The sequence below is a fragment of the Equus przewalskii genome, chromosome 8 (assembly GCF_037783145.1).
Source record: "Equus przewalskii isolate Varuska chromosome 8, EquPr2, whole genome shotgun sequence".
Classification (NCBI taxonomy): Eukaryota; Metazoa; Chordata; class Mammalia; order Perissodactyla; family Equidae; genus Equus; species Equus przewalskii.
Window position 1 is genome coordinate 40,405,202 of NC_091838.1, and position 23,109 is coordinate 40,428,310.

Sequence of the window (23,109 nt, forward strand, 5' to 3'; positions counted from 1 at the left end):
AGATCTAGGATGATGGAAGTGGACGGATTTGTGACATTTTATGAGTTAGAAATAAAAGGCTTTGCTGATAGACTCAATGTAAGCATTAAGAGAAAGCATAAATCAACTCTTCTCTTTAAGAAAGTTGATGGATAATGGGGCCATTTGTTGGTATAGGAAAGAATGGGAGAGGAAAACATTCTGGATGATGGGAATCAGGGGTTACATTTTTGGCATGTTAATTGGAGATAACATCAAACTTGGAAGTTAGATATGAGTCTATAGTTATTGTCAAATGCTCTAGATGCTTACTAAACATGGTAATTTGGTGGACACTAGCATATAGATCTTGTTATATATGGTCATGGGATTGGAGGAGATCACTAGGACAAAATGTATTCAATTGGAGTTCAAGTGGAAGGATCCAAGACCAGATTGCTTTATGTAATAAGTAGTGGGCCAGAGTAGTGGAGGAGAAGGCGAGAAGAACCAAGGTGAAGGAAGGAAAGAGCAGTTTTCAGAAGTGTGTGTAAAGAGAATTAGGAAAGATTGGAGCAGCTGCCCTGTGGGGTTTGACTTTGGGAAGAAAGATGGCTAAAGATGATTTTCTCTGTGAGCCATACTATCTGACCTCCTCCATCGTGCTCCTAAGAAATTTTCAGAGAATATATTCATGATTTTTCAGAGATTTTGTATGGATTCAGATTTATTTTCCCTTTTTTTTTTCTTGATGAGGAAGATTGGCTCTGAGCTAACACCAGTTGCCAACCTTCCTCTTTTTGCTTGAGGAAGAGTGGCCCTCAACTAACATCTGTGCCCATCTTCTTCTATTTTGTATGTGGGTTGCCACCACAGCATGGCTTGATGAGTGGTGCAGGTCTATCCCTGGGATCCGAACCCACAAACCTGGGCCACTGAAGCAGAATGTGCCAAACTTAACCAATATGCCACCAGGCCAGCCCTTTATTTTTATTTTGAATCTGTGACAAAGCGGGGTCTGGTCTTGAGGTAACTAAGTATATCTCAGTTGCTCATATATTATTGTATTTAATTCATTCAACAACCCCATGCACAAGGTTATACTGTTATTCCCATTTTACTTTTTTTTTTAAGATTAGCACCTGAGCTAACATCTTTTGCCAATATTTATTTAATTTAATTTAAATTGTTTTTTTCTTATTCTCCCCAAAGCCCCCTGGTACATAGTTGCATATTCCAGTTGTAGGTCCTTCTGGTTGTGCTATGTGGGACGCTGCCTCAGCATGGCCTGATGAGTGGTATCATGTCTGCGCCTGGGATCCGCCAAAGTGGAGCACGTGAACTTAACCACTCAGCCACAGGGCTGGCACTCTCATTTTACATTTTAAGCTTAGTTTGTTAGATTTGAATTTTCAATACCCAAAAGATTTTTAAACTATTTTCTCTTACCTGAAGAGTACCCAGGAACTGAAAATAAGAATCAAAAGTTTAGAGGCCCGCCTGGTGGTGTGGTGGTTGAGTTCACGTGCTCTGCTTCGGTGGCCCAGGATTGGCAGGTTTGGATCCTGGGCAAGGACCTAGCACTGTTCATCTGGCCAGGCTATGGAAGCATCCCACATAAAATAGAGGAAGATTGACACAAATGTTAGCTCAGCGACAATATTCCTCAAGTAAAAAGAGGAAGATTGGCAACAGATGTTAGTTCAGTGACAATTTTCCTCACCAAAAAGAAAAAAAAAAGAATCAAAGGTTTAGTTTTGAAAGATTTTTTGTCCCATTTTTATTTACCCAGGGAAAACAAAGAGAAATGGAGGGAGACGGGAAAGAATCAAAGGGTTTTTCTTGTGGTTCTTGGCTTGAAAGACAGAGACCCTCACAGATTATACATCCAATAAAAACCATCTGAGCCACTCTCCAAGATTCCTAGACGTATGCATTGAGAAGTCAGAAGGCTTCCCATGGCATTCTCAGGAGCAGAGGTCTTTGGGGCTATTATCTTTTCAGGAAGCTGCTCTGGGTTTCTGTTTGCTAAAATGAGTGTAATATGACCGTGAACTCTGAGTGTAATAGGATCCTGAATTCTTCTATCAGTGGGATCTTGGGTTGAATGGCCTGTCTGTCCATCATCTATTTGCTGGGTCTCCAAAGCCCTCACCCAGTGCTCAAGATTTCTTACCTTGAGATTTGGTTCTTAGTATTTCAGATATTTTTCCTAAGTACCATCTTAGTCCACAACGTACACTCAACATGTTCGCTAATGAACTTTTCTGCTATCAACTTAAATAATTTATAAAATAAGCTTAATATATATTCTGATTATTATAAATAACTTTTTAATAAATAATTTTCATAATAATCCAGATTCATAAGTACTTTGTAGCACACTTGCGCCAGAAATACACTCACTGAAAAGTGTTTAAGTAAACATATTTCGCCTTCAGAGAATTAAGGCTTTCCCCACAAACTTCTCTCTACCACCCAAAGGTCTTCAAGTTGTGCAAGGTCACAGCTAAAATATGGCAGTCAGGATTAAAATTCAGGCATTTCTGACTCCAGAGTCCTTGCTTTCAAACTTCCTAGCTTGGTACAGGTACTCAGTACATGTCAGTCTATTGCTAGTACCTACTAACTATTTGTGAATAAAATCAATATTCAGAGAATCTGGATTATAATTACATATTTGCAATATACTGACCTTTGAGACAAAAATTAGTTTATGAATATTATTGGTTTCATCACCTATACCATGAAAATTAATATACTCTATTTTCCATAATATGCCATCAATAAATAAAAAACAACTACATAGCACTAGAGAAATTTTTGGAGTGCTAAATCACATTATCTTAAAAACATCTTACTTCTACGCAAAGCTTGTTGCCAAGAGAAACAGAATAATCATTAGTACTTTGACAACCATCTAGTCCAATACTCCCACACATATTTTGTCAAATAATGATGCTGAAAATCACTTGCCCACATCATATAGCTAATGAAAAAATGAGAACCAAAGCTCAAATGCTCCGACTTTAACTTTTGTACTCTGTTATATATACACTTTTCAGTCATTGCTGTTGTCCATGTTCACCGTCTCTTTTTGATATCTGAGATATCTGAAAACAGAAATTAAGTATATGGGTTATTTATCATTCATATCCTTCCACTCCCGACCCTCACCCCATGAGGTGTAAACCATTTTCTGTGCTTTAGAAAACCTCCTTTCTTTTTTTCCCAAGAATATATGCAAATTAGGGTGTCAGAGTTTCTACCTTAGAGACTGTTAGGTTAACTGGTTCTACAAATATGCTAAATAAGAAAGAAAAATGGACGAAATAGTTCCCACTGGCAATACAGAATATTCTCAACATTATTGTTTAATCAGCTGACAACTTAAATTTGGCATTGTGCAAAGCAGGACACTTTGGGATACATTTGGGAGGCGGGGGAATCACGTCATAAATTTTGCTTCTTGCTAGTGTGTTCTCTGCAGCCCACAGGATAATGCTCATTGGAAAGTTTCCTTTTAGCTTTTCCTATTGAATAGTAAACTGATATATTCTGTCTTTCCATATATTGTTATTCTGACTATGACAGATTTCTGAACAATTTCCATGCCCGATCACTCAACCTCATATGATCTGAGGAAATCATTTTATTACAGGCTAAGACATTACTTCAATGTGAAGGTAAAAAGAACTTACTCTGAGGGGCTGCTAGGTGGCACAGTGGTGAAGTTCCCACATTCTCCTTCAGCAGCCCGGGGTTCACTGGTTTGGATCCCGGGTGCGGGCATGGCACTGCTTGGCAAGCCATGCTGTGGCAGGTGTCCCACATATAAAGGAGAGGAAGATGGGCACGGATGTTAGCTCAGGGCCAGTCTTCCTCAGCAAAAAGAGGAGGATTGGCAGCAGATGTTAGCTCAGGGCTAATCTTCCTCAAAAAAAAAAAAAAGAACTTTGACACAGTAGAATGTAATAAAGCAATTTTTGATCAGTTTGAATGAGATGAGTGAGAAAGAAAACAAAGCCTTTGGCACTGGGAGTGTCCGCCTCTTGCTTTGATACCTTTTCTAACACTGCAGAAACAAGTTGGGTCACTTCTCCTCCTCCCAGGCTGTTTGCTTACCATCTGTCAATGCTGAAAAAATACAAAGAATGCTGTATAATTATTGTTCTTATGAAAAAGATGAATGCAAATTTTCTTAGGGCTAAAACTTTCTTAGAGCAGCATAATGAGCTGCAAACTCTGCTTCTAAGAAATCTGTGTAATACTCTCTGGATATCTTAGTCCTTATTTATCCTAATAGCACATTATCAAGAACAAAACACCATACACCATATAGTGAAATACTAGGCAGGTGTTGAAAAAAATGCAAGATGTCCAATATATTTTGTTAAGTGAGAAAAATGAGTCATAAAAGAAAATTTTATACCATTTAGTGAATATTTAGAACACTATACCATTTCGGTAAACACACATACATACACATACATACAATAAATCATTTTGGGAATAGGAATGAATTTATTTCACAACAGTAGGGACAAAGAAACATCCTATGTCTGTATTTTTCTGTCTCTCCCAGCTGGGAGAAAGTTCAATCTCAGTAGTATTTTGAGATTGAATTTTCCTAAGATTATACGAGAGTTCTGGATCTTAAAAGTCATGTAACTTTGGGAAAAACATCTCTCCTTGCTTCTATCACCACCACCAAAGAGGTGAACCTTGCCCAAACCTGGGTGGCATTTTGGAGATTGGCTGCTTTTGTTGCTCATAGACTCCATTCCTTCAAAATCCACTCAGCCACCAGGAAATTTGCTAGGCTCCCAAGATCTGGGCCATTAGAGTTCCTTTTTGTTTCCTCTATGAGTCTCTCCCACATGGCTTTTGCTATCTCTGAGGTGATGTTTGGAACTGGACACAGGACTCTACTGTCTGCTGAATCTAGCACCTTTCCCGTTTTCAGTGTCATGGAATCCAACTCTTCTCTTTAGGGACCTCCCACTCACTTCTTCTTCAATCCCACTGACTCCTTCTTCTCCCATAATATAGCTTTATTATCTCCTAGGAGACAATGAAATCTAGGTCTTCAAGATAAGAATATCCATCCTTAGAGATGAGGCAACACGCACACACAGGTGTGCCATGATTATTCACTGCAGAAATATGTATAACAGCAAAATATTGGAAATAACCTAAATATCTAATAGAAGACTGATTAAATAAACTGTGGAAAAATCCACACAATGAAATAAGCTATACAAAAGAATGAGATGGTCTCATGAAGTGATAGGAAGTGATTTCAAAGATATGCTGTTAGTGAAGAAAGTAAGATGCATATGAGTATACACAGAAAGATGACAAAATAGGAATATATATTTTGAGTGGGTAGATGCTGCTAATTTTCACAAAAAAAAACAAACTAGATAGCTTAAACTATACAAAAATGATAATTATTACCTACAGGAGTAGTTAAGAAGGCAGTAGGTAGGAGGGACAGATATAGGAATGAGATGTCGCTGATTATATTTTTAAACATAGTTTAAAAATTATAGTTTTAGCATTTGAGCCATATGAATATTTCTGAGTTAAAAGAATTCAATCAAAATGAATGTAAAAACATAACCCTAAAATTAAATACAAACAGAAACAAATAAACCTAATGTTTAATCAAATTGATAGCATAACCACACAGAAAAATAATCAAATGAAGTTACTTGTAGACACATCACCTTTACTGTATATTCTTGGTCAATATAGGTATAAAAAATCAATAACTGCAAAGAAATTTAAACTTAATCTAAATTTTTTTTATTAGAATAGAACACATGAGTAAATAGAATGATACATTTTGGAGTCAGGGATCTCACTATGGGGGAAAAAGAGAGATATAAATATGGAATGAGGAGAAGATCAAGAAGAACTCTATGGTGATATAGTTTAAATGAGAGGAACCCATATGAACTCATGATGTTTTTAAAGATATCTATCTCAACTGTCCATTGAAATAATCTAGAAGAAATGACGTCCCAGTAGCAATGAGCACACCTAGGACCAAGATCTTGGTTTCTAAATACTCTCTATCTCTAAAAGAAAACAAAGTTCCTTGGAAAGATGGTCGATTCCAAGTATGGGCAGGGAAAATACAAAGTCAGCCTGTAAAATCCTGCACTGAAGAGCTCAAAGAATGATGGAGAAATATCCATAAGACACAAAGTCAGCTTCACAGGCTCCCATTGACCAAACTGCTTTCAATTGAGCATCTAAAAGAATAAAGATGTAATAGATTACAACGTATTGAATAAAAACAGTCCATGAGACCATAATAAGATTCCACAAAAAGTGGGGATACAGATGGTAAAGTTTTCATTTAAATAAGAATAACCAATAAATGTGGTAGGAATGAAAAAATCATGAAATCATCCTTTTGCTCAAACATCAAGATTGGGACATTATTGAGAGACAGGATATTCACATAATTTAAAGTATCACACCACAGAGTACCTCTTGGTTGCGAAGAGAGAGCTAGGAGATATGCCTTAACCAAACAATCAAAATTAGTATCATCAGTAATGAGACAAACACACTTCATACGCCTCCTGATGTGATGCAAGGCAAAATCCAAGATAGTACCTAAGGAATATTCTTGCCAAAATGTTTAACTTGAATCTAGTAATGAGGAAATTATTAGGCTAATCCAAATCTGAAGGTATTCTACACATCAATTAATCCATACTCTTACAAAATATTACTGTCATGAAAAACAAACAAAAAAAGCAAGAGGGTCATTTTATATTAAAGGAAACGAAAGATACGTGACAAACAAACACTAAGAGTGATCCTTAACTGGATTCAAACTCAGGGCTAGGGGCTGGGGGTTAATTTGGGAGCATGACAACGGTTTTGTGTTTATGCAAGAGAATGTCCTTGTTCTACAGGATGTATGTCCTTGTCTTAGGGGATATATGTTGAAGTATAAATGGGTCAAATGTAATAATATCTGCATGTCTGCAACTTACTTTCAAATATTTCAGCAAACTAAATGGCAAAATGTTAACAATTGGTGGCGTCAGGTGAATGTTATATGAGTACTCATACTTTTCTATAGGTTTGAAATTTTTGAAAATAAAAAGTTTGAAAAACAATTGTAAAGAGAGGGTAAAAGATAAAAACAACTGAAGATAAAATTTTAAATTTTGCAAAGAAAAAGGAAGATTCAGCTGTTTTAGGGGTGGTGGCAATGGTGAGTTAGAGGAGTCAGAGAAAATTACGTCTTAAACTTACTATCATAGGATACAGGATACTAGTATCCTACAGCTGAATATTATATAGAGCTCATTTCTCTGTGAGATTATTCTGCTACATTAATAAATACAATAAGAAGGAAAAAAAACCTCTTAAAGCATATAAACCAAACCACAAATAAATAATGGCTATAGGAGAAAGAGATTGACTTTGTGCATATAAACCAAACCACAAATAAATAATGGCTATAGGAGAAAGAGATTGACTTTGTGTATAAGACGGGGGGAATATGGGCTTCTCCCACCAGCTCCATCACAGGTTGGCCAACTAGGTCTCAGGCCTAATCTGACCCCTGATCTAAGTCATACATTTGTACATTTGAAATTTTTAAAAATCAAATATATTTCAGTTTTTCAGTCAGAAAAATAAAAAATAAAAAGAACTAACCAGTATAGCATGTTCAAGGCTTAGCTTTTCCAGACTTTGCTTCATTAAATGAAGGCTATATAGACTGGCTTTCTAAAAAGAAGGAAAGCATAAATAAAAGAAACACGTAAATAAGGAAAAAGTATTCATTTAACACAGTACATCAAGGTAGATGGCCAGAGTGTTTGATAAGACTTATTTTACATTACCCAGTACTTATAAAAAATATGAGCTTACTTTTCCAGGAATCATAAAACACATTTGCTGAATCATTCACTAATTCCACTGGCGCCTCGGAAGAAATGTGTCAAATATTTTGGAGTTTTCTAAATTCAGGTTCAGAAAGGTTAAGTAGCTTGCCAAGCAGCACAGCACAGCTCAACAAATTACTGCAAAGAAAACAAGAAGGAGCTCTGTACTTGAATCTTGATTGAATCGATCTAAAAGAGAGTCAAGAATTTTATCTGGGACCTTTACATGAACTAAAACTTTTTGTATTTTAGAAAGAAAGGGGAAACACTGGCTACCGCACCCTTGGAGAGTGTGTGTCACTAATTGGCTTGGCATGATGGGCTCTGCCTTCTTTAAGAAGGTAACTCAACCCTGCTGGTAACCTCAGATTTAAAAAGGTTTTAGGACTCAAATCAAGAAAATCAAAGTTTCTCTGTTCTTGTAATGGCCTGCATTGTTGTTTTGATAAAAAGCGGCCAACAGATTCTCTGCCATCACTATCAGCAATTTATGTCTTAAAGAAACAAAGACTAAGGTGGTCAGACTTGAGTGTTTCCCTGCTTCTCATGGGTGAGCTGAAATGGAAGAACTGGCAGTGCCCCCTGCCTTGCTGCCTTCCTCCACACACAGCTCCCATTCCTGGCAGGCATGGGAAAGAAGAAAAGCCAAGCACTTTACTTTTCTTTTTTTTAAAAGCCAGCCTCAGCCTGATCCTATAGGGAGCTCTGGAACATGAATTGTACCCCACAGCTTGTCCTGCCCAGACACAAGTTAGCTGGCCTGGTGTACCCCCACTTCACTCAGTCACTAGCTGTGAGCTGCCTTTGGTGGGACAGCATATCCTTCTAGGAATTCCAAGCAAGGTGGCTTCCATAGGGTGAGGCGGTTCCCATCAGCCAGTGGCAGGTCTCTCTGAAGAGGCAGGTGTAAGCTTGATAAAGTGAAGCACAGATGCCTGACCTGGTGAAGGAGATCTGGTTAGGACATCAATAGCATCTACACCGATAGCCAAATAGCCAATGAAGATATAAAAGTATGCTTATCCTCATCAGTTACAAAAAATGGAAATTAAAGCCTAATGAGATACCACATGTTCCACATGCATTGGAAAAGAATGTATACTCTGCAGGTGTTGGGTATAGAGTTCTATCAGTCTGTTAGGTGCAGTTTATAGTCGTTCCTGTCTATATCTTTTCTGCCTTTCTGTCTACTTGTTCTGCCAAATACTAAGGGAGGATTGTTCACATCTTCAATTATGATTGGGTGTTCTTCCTACTTGGCTTTTTATTTCTCTCACTTTGGCTCCATGTACTTTGAAGTTTGGTTACTAGATGCTTACACATTTAGGACTATAATGCATTCTTAGTTAACGGACACTGTTATCACGTGACATTTTTTCTTTCTCTCTAGCAATACTCCTTATTTCGAAGAGTACTTTGTGTGATATTAATTGATTAATCATATTTCCATGCTTTTCATTAAAAAGAGAAAGAAAAGCCAAAAAGAAAAGATATTTCTTAGCTTTTTCTCCATGTGTGTTGGCTTCTTAGGGAGGAAAACCTATGCCCATGCTGACTCCATGAAAATCACTGCTCTCAATGTTTTCCTGAGGAAACTCACAGAGGCATTAAGTAATAACCAATAAATTCACTTTCTAGAAGCCATGGTGTATGTGCTCATTTAGAATTTGAGTCTATTCTAAGCTCTTTGTATGTATCCCAGACTTTATTTATTCTTCACGGCTTAGACTGGATGGTACATCTTCATCTGAATCCACAGTCTCAAAACTCAGTATTCAAAATAAGACAGTAGCAGGATTAACATTTCCTTCTTTCAGAAAACTAGGCTTTGGGGGAAGGAGGTGAAGGTGAGAAGGTTGTGTCTCGGCCATGTCCTACACAATATAAACAAATGTATGTCTTGATGACTTATTTCCATTATGGTTTGTATTGTTTCATAGAAAGCTTGATGATATCCAAATGTGTTATTCTGGCCAGGCACACATCCAGGTTTCCTAATGATGACAGGCCATGTGTCCTCATTTTCAGTACTTTGTAGTTGTTATAAAACTATATAAATAATAGAGGGATTTTTAAAAGCAAATTTATGAGGTACAATGATTCTGGGGTGTGTTGTTTTTAAAAAATAATGTTATTGCTTTGACAGCATTTTAATGCTGTTTTTGCTCTCACAACACTATTTACAATAGATTCGACTTTGCACACTTCGTTATTTATCAAAATCAAACCCTGAATCAGAACCTGGGTTTATCCAGGTTCCTCCAAAACTGCACTAGACGCATTCCTCATTAGGCATCTGTTTATTCCAAAACATACACATACACAGTGGATAGAATTAGATAACACTTTTTTGGCTTCCTAAATGGGTTAGACTTAGTAAATATGGTACTCGCTTTTCAACTGATTCTGCCATCTGTCAGCAAACTTATTGTTTTTAGCAAGGGTTTTTCTTGTAATAATTTACAAGTTGATTTTCTTCCTTTGTTCTTTTCATGAAGATACATGTCCTTAAAATTTAAGGGAGAAATAACACATAAAATAAATTCATCCACAAAACAGAAACAGCAGAGACCACATTGCTGCTGGAGAGTTAAAAGACATATGAAATTTAACCATAGAAGAGTTTTTTTTCTTATGGGAATGGAAGGAGAGTGAGTCTCAACATTCTGCAGGTGACTTCTCAGTCCCAGCTCCAGCTGGGAGGCATCTGTACGGGAGAAACAGTACACAATGGAAGGAATTTGTTTCTCAGGAAAAGACGCAAAACAGGGAACCTCAGGGACAGAGGAGTTTCCAATAAAGCCATCTAGTTCTGGGCTCTGCCCTCTGCCATGATCATAAGAGCTAACTTTTGCAGAGTGCTTGCTCTCCAGCTTATACTAGCAGGGTTTATTGTATTTTGTGTCTGCCAAATTGAATGTCTTTGGGAAGTTACTTAGCCTCTCTAAGCCTCAGATTTCTTGAGAAACAAGTAACATACCATAGTGTGTTTAGTATGGTGCCTGACATTTATTATACGTGCAATAATTATTGGTAGCAAGGTTATACACGTATTCTTTTAAGATAGCTCCTTTTTTTTCTTCCTCCCCAAAGCCCCAGTACATGGTTGTATATCCTAGTTGTAAGTTGTTCTAGTTCTTCTATGTGAGCTGCCACCACAGCTTGGCTACTGACAGATGGGTGGTTTAGTTCCACCACCAGGAAGCAAACCTGGGCTGCCAAAGCAGTGAGCACCAAACTTCAACCACTGGGCCACTCTCTTGAGCATCAGGGCTGGCTCAAGTGAGCGAGCACCTTGATTGATAGAAGGACTACATCTTCTTCACTTTTAGATGTTGAGTGCCTTTCCTAGTTCCCAGAATATAGCAGGCAGTTTATAAATATTTGTCAAATGAATGGATGGACAGATGGGAGGACCAGTGCATAAATAATCATGTTATTTTTATTTTATTCTCAAAGTAACCCTATGAATTGTTACTTTTCACATTTTATAGATGAGAAAATTGAAGCCCTGTAAAGTTCTGTAACTTCCCCAAGCTTAATTAGCAAGGAAATCGAGACTCAAACCCAAATCCAGTCATTATTCTTGTTACCAAACAGAAGTTCCTGCACCACTATGTCCATTGCAACATTATTCACAATAGCTAAGATTTAGAAATAACCAAAGCACCCATCAAAGGATGAATGAATAAAGAAGATGTCATCTATATATACAATGGAATAGTACTCAGTCATAAAGATGAAATTATGCCATTTGCAACAATATGGATGGAACTTGAGGGTGTTATTCTAAGCAAAATAAGTCAGACAGAGAAAGACAAATACTGTATGATTTCACTCATATCTGGAAGATAAAACAACAACAAACACAGAGATATAGAGAATAGATTGGTGGTTACCAGAGGGGAAGGGGGTGAGGGGAGGGCTAAAGGGGTAAAGGGGCACATGTGTACGGTGACGGACGGCAATTAAACTTTTGGTGGGGAACACAATGTAGTCTATACAGAAGTCGAAATATAATGATGCACACCTGAAATTTATGTAATGTTATGAACCAATGTTATCTCAATTAACCAAGAAAAAAGAGAGAAGTTCCTGAAACGATTAACATTTAATCCATTTCTCTGCTTTGTAAACACAATTTTAAACATTTACCTATGTGTTAATACCTTTGTAATTTACAAAATAATTTAACTTTCATCTATATGACTTGAGAAATGTAGGGTTTTGTTTCAGATGGCTGGGAGAAAAATGGGAACATTTTTGGAACCAAGCATTTTCCCCTTTTAATGACTCCAAACTTAAAAGGGAGTCAGAGAAACTAGAATCTGCTCCCTGTTCTGTCTTTTAAGAAATTCACAAGTATAGCTATTGCTATTTATTGGCTGCTACAAGAATTGTACACATTGTATTTCTATTACCTACAACAACTTCAAAGTTTAGGTATTATTACTCACAGTTCTTGGGTGAGTAAACAGAAATTCAAAGATGTCAAATCACTTACTCAAAGTCTGCTTAAGGAGTTCTAAAGCTGAGCTTGATATGAATTTTAAGGATGCTTTTTCTCTATACCAGTGCTTTCAAATCATAATGTGCATATATCTGCCAAAAATGCAGATTCTGATTGTGTGGGTCTGAAGTGGAACCAAGGATTCATCATTTCTAACAAGCATATAGGTGATGTCAACACTGCTGGTCCATGGACCACACTTTGAGTAGCAAGGTTCTTTACTACACTACCTTCCCAAATTCAGACACCCTTGGTTCCTCAATAATTTCATGGCCAGAGTTCTGCTTATAAAAATGACATTTTGCTTTCTTCTAGCTGGTGTGGACAACTTATATATTGGTTCTTCATATGTTAATTAATAACATTTCTCTTTCTCTTCAATCCCATCACACTGTAGCAAAAATTTTGGAGCAGCTGCAATTGGAGATCCCTTCATTAATTAAAGCAGAAGACTGTGTAACGAATCAGCACTGTTGTTCATTAGTGAGTGAACAGAGGAAAGAAAATGAGAGAAGCAATAGTTAACATAAGCAGCAGCAGAAGAAAAAATATTGAACAGTGAAATAGAAAGCCAGCCTAAGGAGAAAAGAACATAGAGGCAGATCTTAGAAAGTCACTCCAGGGAAATTTCTGTGGAAATTCTATGCAGGAGCAAAGAAGCATGACAAGGAAAAAGGAGGAATGAAAAAGCTATAAATGATATTTGACATCATAGTCTTAACTAAACTGTGATGTGCAAGTGGAAATCAATGAAGGCTAAATATTTAAGCATAATGACTGCCTAAAAGTGATTAGAGGGAATGGAAGGAGTAGCTATACATTTTATTGAAGCCATTGAAGTAAATGAGATAGGAGATACTGGAGACATAGAAGTGGGGGCAGAGTTATCATGGAATGAAAGCAGAGAGGATAAAGAAAGAAGGCTTGAGAATCAAATTTCAGTGTAGACGTGAACTGAAGATCAAATCAAACAAATAGCCAATGAACTGACAATAAATCTAAATGGTCATGGGCAAAGTGCGGAGTGGAGTGGAGAAGGAATGGAGAAAAAAAGCAAAAAGATGAGAGAGGAGAACAGTGGCTAAACCAAATACAGATAACAAAGAACTTTACGTCTTTTCATTCTACCGATAAGCATATGAGGCTGAATGGTCAAAAAAATCTTAAATACTTAGTGTTTACTCAAAAAAGAAGCACAAACATAGTCACGAGTAAGATTAAAATTATAGAGAAAGTAAAATAACCATGTCCAAGCAAGGTGCCTAAGGTGCAGAGGAAATATCACTGCAAATTTGTCCTTGGCCCATCCTCATCCTTCCCCTCCCCTCCTTAACTGCCCCTCACCCTTCCCCTACAGCTTTGTTTCTATGGGAATAGATGAAGGAAAGCAATGTTTTGGCTCCAGGTGAGAAGTGCTTGGGGGTCACTTGTTCATTGATATCAGAAGCCATGAAAAGAGATGCAGTTTAGTAAATAAGGAAAGAGGAAGGTGGAGAGACACACAAGCAGGGACAAATGGAAATTTTACCAACCAAATTGAATTTCATTAGTTATAAGAATATCGGTAAGGTTTGGGTTATATGCCTTATGCTTGATCTGAATCGTTCGTATGTTTTTAAGATGTAGTTTAATATGCAAGAATAATAAACTAATATTTTACTGAGCACTTGCTATGCACCTAATGTTGAGTAAAGCACACATTTTCTAATTTAATCATCACATGAACTCTAGGAGGTAGACACCATTATGATCTCCCTGCTATAGATGAGGAACAGGAAGTTTAAAGATGAGAAATTAGATTAGATTGAGTCCAGAGTACAAGTATTTTTGTCTCTTAAAGGAGACAAAACCCTTATAAGGGTTATTAGACCTTGGTTCTTATAAAGGAGTTATTGGCCACAAAGAGCCTGGGTACTGAGGGCAAATAATGGCCAATGGCCATCTTAGGGCACGATTTGCCTTTTGAGCTCCATCCAGTCCCCCTTCCTCTCTCAGGGGCATTCTCATGAGCCCTTTTAAGTATCCAGTGACTAAACTTCTCCCCTCTATCTAAAGAGGAACAGATCTGATATTATCACAAATGGTCAGAGAAATTAGTTGATTGCCAAGAGACAGTCAATTTTGGCAGAGTGAAAATTCAGATACCTTGATTCCCAGATAAGTTTCTTTTCTATCATACTGCACCCAAACCCAACCCAACTATGCAAGTCTATAGATATTTTCTAAATGCCTATTATCTACTGGTCCATCTGCTAGCTTTTGGCGATGAGTAAGAATAAGTAAGTCCTCAAGGAATGCAGCATTCCCTACCAAAGAGAAGGGCAGACAATAACTACAATATTGGATGATGAGTTTGTGGGGGCCTGGAATTGGCCACCTCAAGATATGTCTTTTTGGCATGATGATTATTTGGCACTAGTTACTTTGCAGACAGGAAAGCAACTGAAAAGTAGAATTTACTTACCCTTTGTAAGAGACATTTACATTGTAAAGGAGCTCTCCATCTGTAAAGATATCTCCTTCTCTACCAGGAAGAATGGGAGATGACCTTGTCTCTAGAAACTCTTAGTCAGTGGGGAAGGCAAGGACTTAAATCTGCATTTGTTTATTGTGCTTGTCTGGTAACGTCCTGTAACTGACACCCCCCACCCCCAACATCCTTCTTTGTCTTTTAGCTGGATATGATGTTTGGGGTGGTCGTTTTGGCTATTTTGGCGAGTTGCTCGGCTTGCCTGAGCCTCTCCCATCTATACATTAACAAATAGAAATGGCAAGCAATGGGATGTGTTGGAGTACATGAGGAAGACATTTGGTGTAAACCTAATTCGGCCTGACCTTGTCTTTCCAAAAGGGCATGACCGAGGCCATTGAGCATGCATTGTATATCTGCTTTAAAACATTTACTATGGCAAGAACAAAGGCTCTTGAGATAAAGGTGCAACTTCCCTCACCCCCAGCGTTGGCATTTCCTTAAGGATTAAGCATCTTTCCTTAGGCTAGGAAGTGATTGCTACGCTCACCTGTGACCACCCAGCTCGAGACAATAGACTTGCCTCCTGCTACGCCCACCAAGATAGCAGACCCACTACCTGCTGTGTCCATCAAGCGCTGTGCCCGCTGTGCAAACAGGACAATCTTGTGACTATTGTGGGAGGGACATTTTAATCATATGTGAAATATCCTGTTTAGGGGTATACAACCACTCTGTGCACCCCACTTCCTCGGTGCCCTTTCTTCCTTCAGGAAGAAAGGCCCCGGGCCATGGTCCTCATAAAGCTTTGTTTAATTTTCTCCTGCTATTCTGTCTCATGTGAATTTAATTCGTTCTCCAGCCAGACAAACCCAGAAAAGGTAGAGGAAATGTCTTCCTCCCCTACAATTCAATAATGGGGTAGCCCAAGGGAAGTGTATGTTCTTGAAACTTAAAGGAAAGAAAATACTTCAAGTTAGGAAATCAAGAAGGCTTTAAGTTAACATTTGAGAATAGGTAGAGAACAGAGCTTTTGAGGTGACATTCTAGGCAGAGGAAAAAGTATGAGCAAGATACGGAATATTCCAGATGTGTTTAGGAAAGGAGAGAGGCTCAGTTTCACTGCAGGCTAAGGTGTATGTAGATGGATAATAGCAATGCTAGAAAAAAGAATTGAGATATATTTTTGATCTCTGTGCCAGGCTGAAGGACTTATGTTTCATTCTATATGCTTGTGTTTCCTAAAGTGTGAGGCCAGGATGACTAGGAGTTAAAAATATTATTTTAAAGAGTACACAGATTTGATTATGTGTAACATTTAATCATATGGAGAGAAAACTATTTGCATCCTTGGGATCACATTAAGGAGACAGTTTCCCTTACACACGGAGTTGAAACACCTCTTTAAAAATCATTAGTCTCCTTCTGTAATAAAAAGAGGGGGGATTGCAGGTTCAAAGTTTCCAGTAGAAATGTATCTAGAATTTAAAAATTTCTTTAGTTCACATCCTATTTATCTTGATAGTCATCTTCCGTTGATGGCTACTGATACTGACTTTTCCACTATAGTTTTACCATTGTTTCTTATTCCTAATTGTTGAATAGATCTAGCTTAGTTTTTTAAAAGAGAGTGCATAAAGAAAATTACTGATTAAAGCATAGTACAGGCAGAATGCAAAAATGGTAAAAAAAAAGAAAAGAAAAGAAATGATAGGGCTATGTGAAAGAAAAGAAATGATAGGGCTCTTAGGAAAAAGACCATAGTCCAATTATGCCACAACAAGAAAGCCTACTTTAGAAAGCATTTCAGGGAGGAATACTCTACAAGGTTAAAGAAGATTTCCTAATTCAGAGGACACTGGTGACCCTCGAGAGCCTTCCATAGTAGATTTGGATGGAAACTAGATTAAGCAAGGATTAAATTGGTTGTGAGGAGGTGGACATGACCTAAATAGCCATGAACCACATTTGGAAGAAAAATCTGGTGCTATAGAATGGGAAGCCTTCTTCATTATATTTCTGGCTTGGGTAAATATTCAATGTGTAATTTTGGGAAAGCATTTACTCCCCTAAGACTCATTTTTAGCTTGGTGGTATTTTTTAAAAAGCGTAGCCATCATCTACCTCTTCTCTTGAGTTAAAGCTCTCAAATATGAAAACCATTTAGATTAATGTGACCAGAACTTCTACCCAATAGTGTGTCTAAATATGCCACCAATACACTTACCAATTAAAAAAATCCATGAAGTAGGTACTATTACGTTTCTCATTTTGAAAATCAGAAAATAAAGGGTTGGGAGTTTTACTTATCGACTCTAGGTGACGTTGACACCGTAGAGCCCATATTTGACCCTTAAGTAATATGATGCCTGGAGCCCATACTCTTGATGCCAATGTGTATTGTTCCAGTAAAACCTATAAAGTAAAATAATATACAAATACAATTTGTCCAAGATGAAGGAATCAGTTCCAGAAATGTAAGGTGGATTATAGCTTCAAAAATGTTTTCTCATTACATGACAGGTCTTATAAAGAAAGTAATTTATTTTTGGTTAGATATCCCATACTTAGTATCAAGCGCTAGAATATCTCTTTATCAAAAATGATTTTTTTCTTAAACTTCCTCCTAGGCCCAGCTTAAGAACCACGTCCTTCATTAAGCTTCTCCTGACTATTTTCCTTCTCCAAATGCCTACAGCATTCACGGTCCTTGCCCATCATAGCTTACTTGATATATACTATTGCATTTTTGTGTATGCTCTACCTCCTAGAAATCATGTAAAAGTTTACACATCTTCTACCACAATGGCCACTTAAAAAATTACTTGATGGAATACATGAAAAATCCAGCATTAAATTTAAAAATCAACACCAAATTAAAAAGTCCACACCCAAAGCGAGAACTCTTTAAAATTTATCCAAGACTCTATCCAAGTCTTTATCCAAGACTCCAGTTTATACTCGGTTTAATACTCATATTCTCAGCTTTGCTAATGTTTCCATATCTAAAGCCAGACTGCATTGAATTCTTTAAAGCTGAAGCCAGCTCATTCAGTCAGCTATAAATATCAATGTTTACTGGAACACGAACTGGGAGAAAGCCTAGGAGAAAAATAGAGGGAGTAAAGCTTTTGCAATCCTTTTTCTTCTCCAAGGCTCATTTCTCAGAACCAAATATTTAAATGGTATTTCAATTGACATTTAAATTAATCAGGTTTAACAATTCTAAAGATAGAAGAATACTAAACTAGATCTAAATAAAAAAAGAGATCATCAAGGAATGCAAATTAAACCAAAATTTACCAGCTTGAACTTCCTATCATCCACAGTTCTTTCTTTTAATATTTATTGTGCCAATTATTACATTGCAATGTATTGATCTGCTTGTATGTCTGTCACCTCCTCAAGTCTGTGAGCACCTCACAAACAGGGACCGTGTCTTTGCAGTCAAGGGAACAGTCTTGAATGGTTGTGTCCAACACTAACATCTGTGCCCAATCAGACCCTTCGTGTATAGTAATCATGGTTAACATTCTATCAGTTACCATGAGTCTATCTCTGTTCTTAGCCCTTTCTATGTACTGAGTCACTAGCCTTTTCAAAATCTGATAAGAGAAGTGCTCTAATTATCATTCCGATTTTATAGGTGAAGCAACTGAGGCACAGAGAGGTAAAGAAAACTGTCGACAAAAAACTAGAATTTGAAAATATGCTGTCCTGCCCAAGCCTGCACACTCTTCCCCACTACACTGCAATACCTCAGTCGGAACCAGAAAAAGTGGGTGGAAATTTAGAAGTCTAAACTAAAACCTGTACTTTTAATAAGTGCCTTAGGTGATTCTGATGCAGATAGTGCGAGAACCATATATTGAAAAACACAGTTTTAGGTAGTAGTTATAGAAATATTCTTAAGCACTGGTGTGCATTTATCATTACAGTTCATCAAACATTTCCATATACATTATCTCATTTCATCCTCATACAGCCCTGCAAGGTGAGTACTGTTTCCCATGTGGGGACCTGGAAATGGCCACCCCAAGATATGTCTCTTTGGCATCAGGATTATTTGAGGCTGATTGCTTTTGATAAACTGAGACAGAGAAAGATGCTCTGAGGAATGGAACTTGCCCTTCGGTAGGACACATTTACATTTGTAAGGTAAATCTCTATCTGTAAAAGGTGGCTCCCTCTCTGTACCAGGAAGAAGAAAGGAGATGACCTTCTCTCTAGAAACTCTTAATCAATACCAAAGGCAAAGACTTAAATCTGCATTTTATTGTGCTTGTCTGGTAACCTCCTGTAACTGACTTCCCTCCCCCTCCCAACTTTGGCATTTCTTTAAGGATTAAGCATCTTTTCTTAGGCTAGGAACTGATTGCTGCGTTCACCTGTGACCGCCCAGCTCCAGATGATAGACTTGCCTCCTGCTATGCCCACCGAGATAGCAGACCACTACCTGCTGTGTCCATCAAGCACTGTGCCAACAGGGCAATCTTGTGACTATTGTAGGAGGGACATTTCAATCACATGTGAAACACCTTGTTGGGGGTATATAACCACTATATGCACCCCACTTCTTCGGTGCCCTTTCTTCCTTCGGGAAGAAAGGCCCCGGGCCATGGTTCCTCATAAAGCTTTGTTTAATTTTCTCTTTCTATTCTGTCTCATGTGAATTTAATTCATTCTCCAGCCAGATGAACCCACATTTGGGAAGAGGAAATGTCTTCCTCCCCTACACCCATATTTCTGAATGAGAAAAGCAAGTCTCAGAGAGCTTACCTTTGACTACACTCCTGTCAAACACTTTTAATCTAAACCATACACTCTTTCCATGGTTTGTCAGTTGCATACTGTGGTGGCTGCATGTTGCTGTGATGCTGAAAGCTATGCCACCAGTATTTCAAATACCAGCAAGGTCACTCATGATGCACAGGTTTCAGTGGAGCTTCCAGACTAAGACAGGCTTGAAAGAAGGACCTGGCCACCTACTTCCAAAAAAATTGGCCATGAAAACCCTATGAATAGCAGCAGAGCATTATCTCATGCAGCAGTGGAAGATCAAAGACCATGCAGGGTTCCGCTCTGCTGTACACAGTGTCTAGGAGTTGGAATCCACTTGACCACACAAACAACAACTTTTTCCATGACACAGACCCCTCAACTGGCCTTCCTGATTCTGCTTCTGTACCTCCACAACTCACAGTCCACACAATAAACAAAAGATCTTTTTAAAGCTTAAATCTCATAGCTCCATTTCCCCTGAATTCTCATTACATTTGGTAAAATCCGGTTCCTGTCCCATGGCCCATGAGACCCCTTGTGATCTGGCCTGTCTGTCTCTCTCATCTAATCTCACTCTCTCCCCTTCCCCAACACTCCTGCTACACTGTTTCCTTTCTAACCCTGTCACATCAAGTTCTTTTCTCCAACTGGGCCTTTATCCCTTTCCTGTTCTTTATTTATTTCATACCAGTATCTGAAATTAACCAATTGATTGATTGATGGATCATGGAGATGGTGAGAAAAGAGCTCTTGTCCGAGTTGTTTAATAGCTAACATTTACAGTGTCAGGTACAGGTCTAAATACTTTACACACATTGATCTACATAATTTTCATGACTAGAGCCTAGGACCTTGCTGGACGTCACCAGCTAGTAAGTGACAGCTAAATTTTACCCAGAGCCTGTGCCTTTCACCACTTACCTGGACTATTCCTTGAAGAGAATGAATGATTCCACCACCCCATCTTTTGAAACAAGCCCTCAGCTCTGTGTCCTCACTCTGACATGCAGCTCTCTGAGCAAGCCATCAGTGCCCATGATTAAACTCATTCAGAACAGAGACATGCTTTGATGGAGAATGAGAATCCAGCATGACTAAGAATGCTCTTAAGATCAAAGTGATGTCAGAAAATGTAGAATTTAGAATTACTTTTTATTTGGTGGTAATGATGGTGTGGGGAAGTGAATGGAATGAGGAGAGGGGCTTTCAGAGTTGACTCCACATGGTCTCAATGGAAATACTTCATAATGAGTGTCCCAAACCAACTGAAGTAGAAGTCTACTAATCAAGATGAAGCAGCAAGTGGCCAAACAGCCAGTTTTTCCCCTCCAGACAACTTACTGGTTTGGAGGTCAAATATCTATTCTTCCTCTAGTATAAAAAGCTGCCATTTGGGAAGACATTGGGTATTTTATTTTTATTATGCTCTGTTTTGCTTTAAGACATCTGTCATTTCTGTGAACAAAGATTTTGTTCTGTGTTCTTAATAAGCTTTGCAAGGTGGTTCTCCTGGCAACTGAAGAAGTCATTTGAATAATAAAGGCTCATATTTATAATTACATTGAGTGAAATAGATTTGCTTAGCTTAGAGTTTGGGGTTATTCATAAACAGATGTGAGGGTCCAGAAAGCCTCTATAACTCGAACAATCTCTCTGCTTTGGGTTTATTTAAGAGCTTAGAAGCCTGAATGTGAGTTAAAGAAACTTTCCCAAAGTCTCTGAATAATCACCTCAGTACCTTGACTTGAGTCTACCTCTCACGACCCAATACTATTCATGTTTATTAGTAATTTGCCAGTACAAAGGCAATGAATGAGCTTGACTGTAAGCTGGGAACATTCACCCCCTAAGCATTCAGGGCATAGCCTTTCATAAAATGCTTTGCTCTGTTCTCAGAATATATTGATGACCCTTGGTTACAGTCCTATTTGAAGCTGCTGGTTTCAAAACAGTGATAAAAAGAGTCATCCATCGAAGCAGCATCTTCCGGGTCGAGACCTTCCCTTACAGCCACCTCTTCTGTTGAAACTCACCAGCCCTGTGAGCCATTCCCTCAGATGCTTGGGAGATGATGGAATTCACTTCATGCCAAATTTTGAAATCTGTAATGTGCTTCCCTACTTGAAAATATACTTTTGAAAAAAATATGTGTTTGGGGCAAGGAACTCTTGGCCACTAATTTTTAATCATTTCTGAAGTGGATTCTCTTTTACAAGTAAATTTTTACACAAAACCATAATACACAAGACAGGAAAAAGCCCAGTTACTCTAGTTGAAGCATCACTTACCTAGAGGCTCCCTAAACATCCTGCCCCTATCCCTAGTTGCCGCTCCCAACACAGTTTGAAGACCTTGCTCTGAGGATTTGGCCAAACCTCTGGTCTTGAGCTTCACTCAGGACTTTCTTCACATGATGCCTAACACATTAGATATCTGTGGGATATTGAGCAAGCCCCAAACTTGTGATCTCCATAGCTCTGATAATTTCTCAAGGCAAATCCAATTTGATCTGTGAAGTCAGTGTAATAGTGTTTCCCCAAAATCCATGTCCACCCAAAAACCTCAGAATGTGACCCTGTTTGGAATAATGGTCTTTGCAGGTATAATTAAGATAAGGTTTGAGATGAGATCATACTGGATTAGAACGGGCCCTAATCCAATGAAAATGTCCTTGTAAGTCACACAAAAAAAGGAGACAGTGGGATGCAGAGAAGAAAAGCATTGTAAAGACCGAGGCAGAGATTGGAGCAATGTGTCTACAAGGCAAGGAGCATCATGGATTGCCAGCAACCACCAGAAGCTAGGAGAGAGGCATGAGACAGTGTCTCCCTCACAGCTTCCAGAAGGAACCAATCTGCCAACAACCTTCATTTTGGACTTCTGGCCTCCTGAATTGTGAAACAATAAATTTCTTTCTTTTCAGCCACCAAATTTGTGGTAATTTGTTACAGCAGCTCTAGGAAAGTCAAACACTCTGTCTTTCACTTAGTAGGCAAATATTTGTATACGGAATATTTGTTGCGTGAGTATAATAAATCAGTTCAATTTGATACAGTGGCTGACTAAGGAGACTAGCAATAAGTGTTTGGGGAGGAGAGAGAATGCCTATGGCTAGTGCTAGAGGAAAATTACTTTTTCTTTAACTCTATTTCTAGGTAAGATACAAGCAGAGCCTCTAAAGGACCGGTCATGTGGGTGCTTCATGGACAAACAACTATTCAGGGAAGATTAAACCATGACCATGCCTGCCTGAGGAATAACTGGCTCCTGGAGGCTTTCTCAAAGATATCCTGGCACAATGAGAAACCATTCCTTTTGTCTCAGGGACTTAAAAAAAGTATAAATAACATACATAACACATGGGAATGGGTAAACTATTTCATATAATTTTTATAAAGATTATTTTAAGGATATTATTTTTCAATAGATTCTAGTAATAGCTATGAAGTTGTTATGCTTTCTTATAT

General features: G+C 38.1%; 1 long non-coding RNA gene across 1 annotated transcript; it reads right to left on the reverse strand.

Moving 5' to 3' along the window:
• Positions 1–1,407: 1,407 nt before the first annotated feature.
• On the reverse strand, positions 1,408–20,756 carry LOC139085075 (uncharacterized). Its single transcript, XR_011543100.1, has 6 exons — positions 20,564–20,756; positions 7,867–8,018; positions 7,651–7,722; positions 4,023–4,095; positions 3,660–3,772; positions 1,408–3,071 (listed from the first exon to the last, which is right to left on the reverse strand). It is a non-coding gene; the product is annotated as an uncharacterized lncRNA (long non-coding RNA).
• Between the last annotated feature and the right edge of the window lie 2,353 nt (positions 20,757–23,109).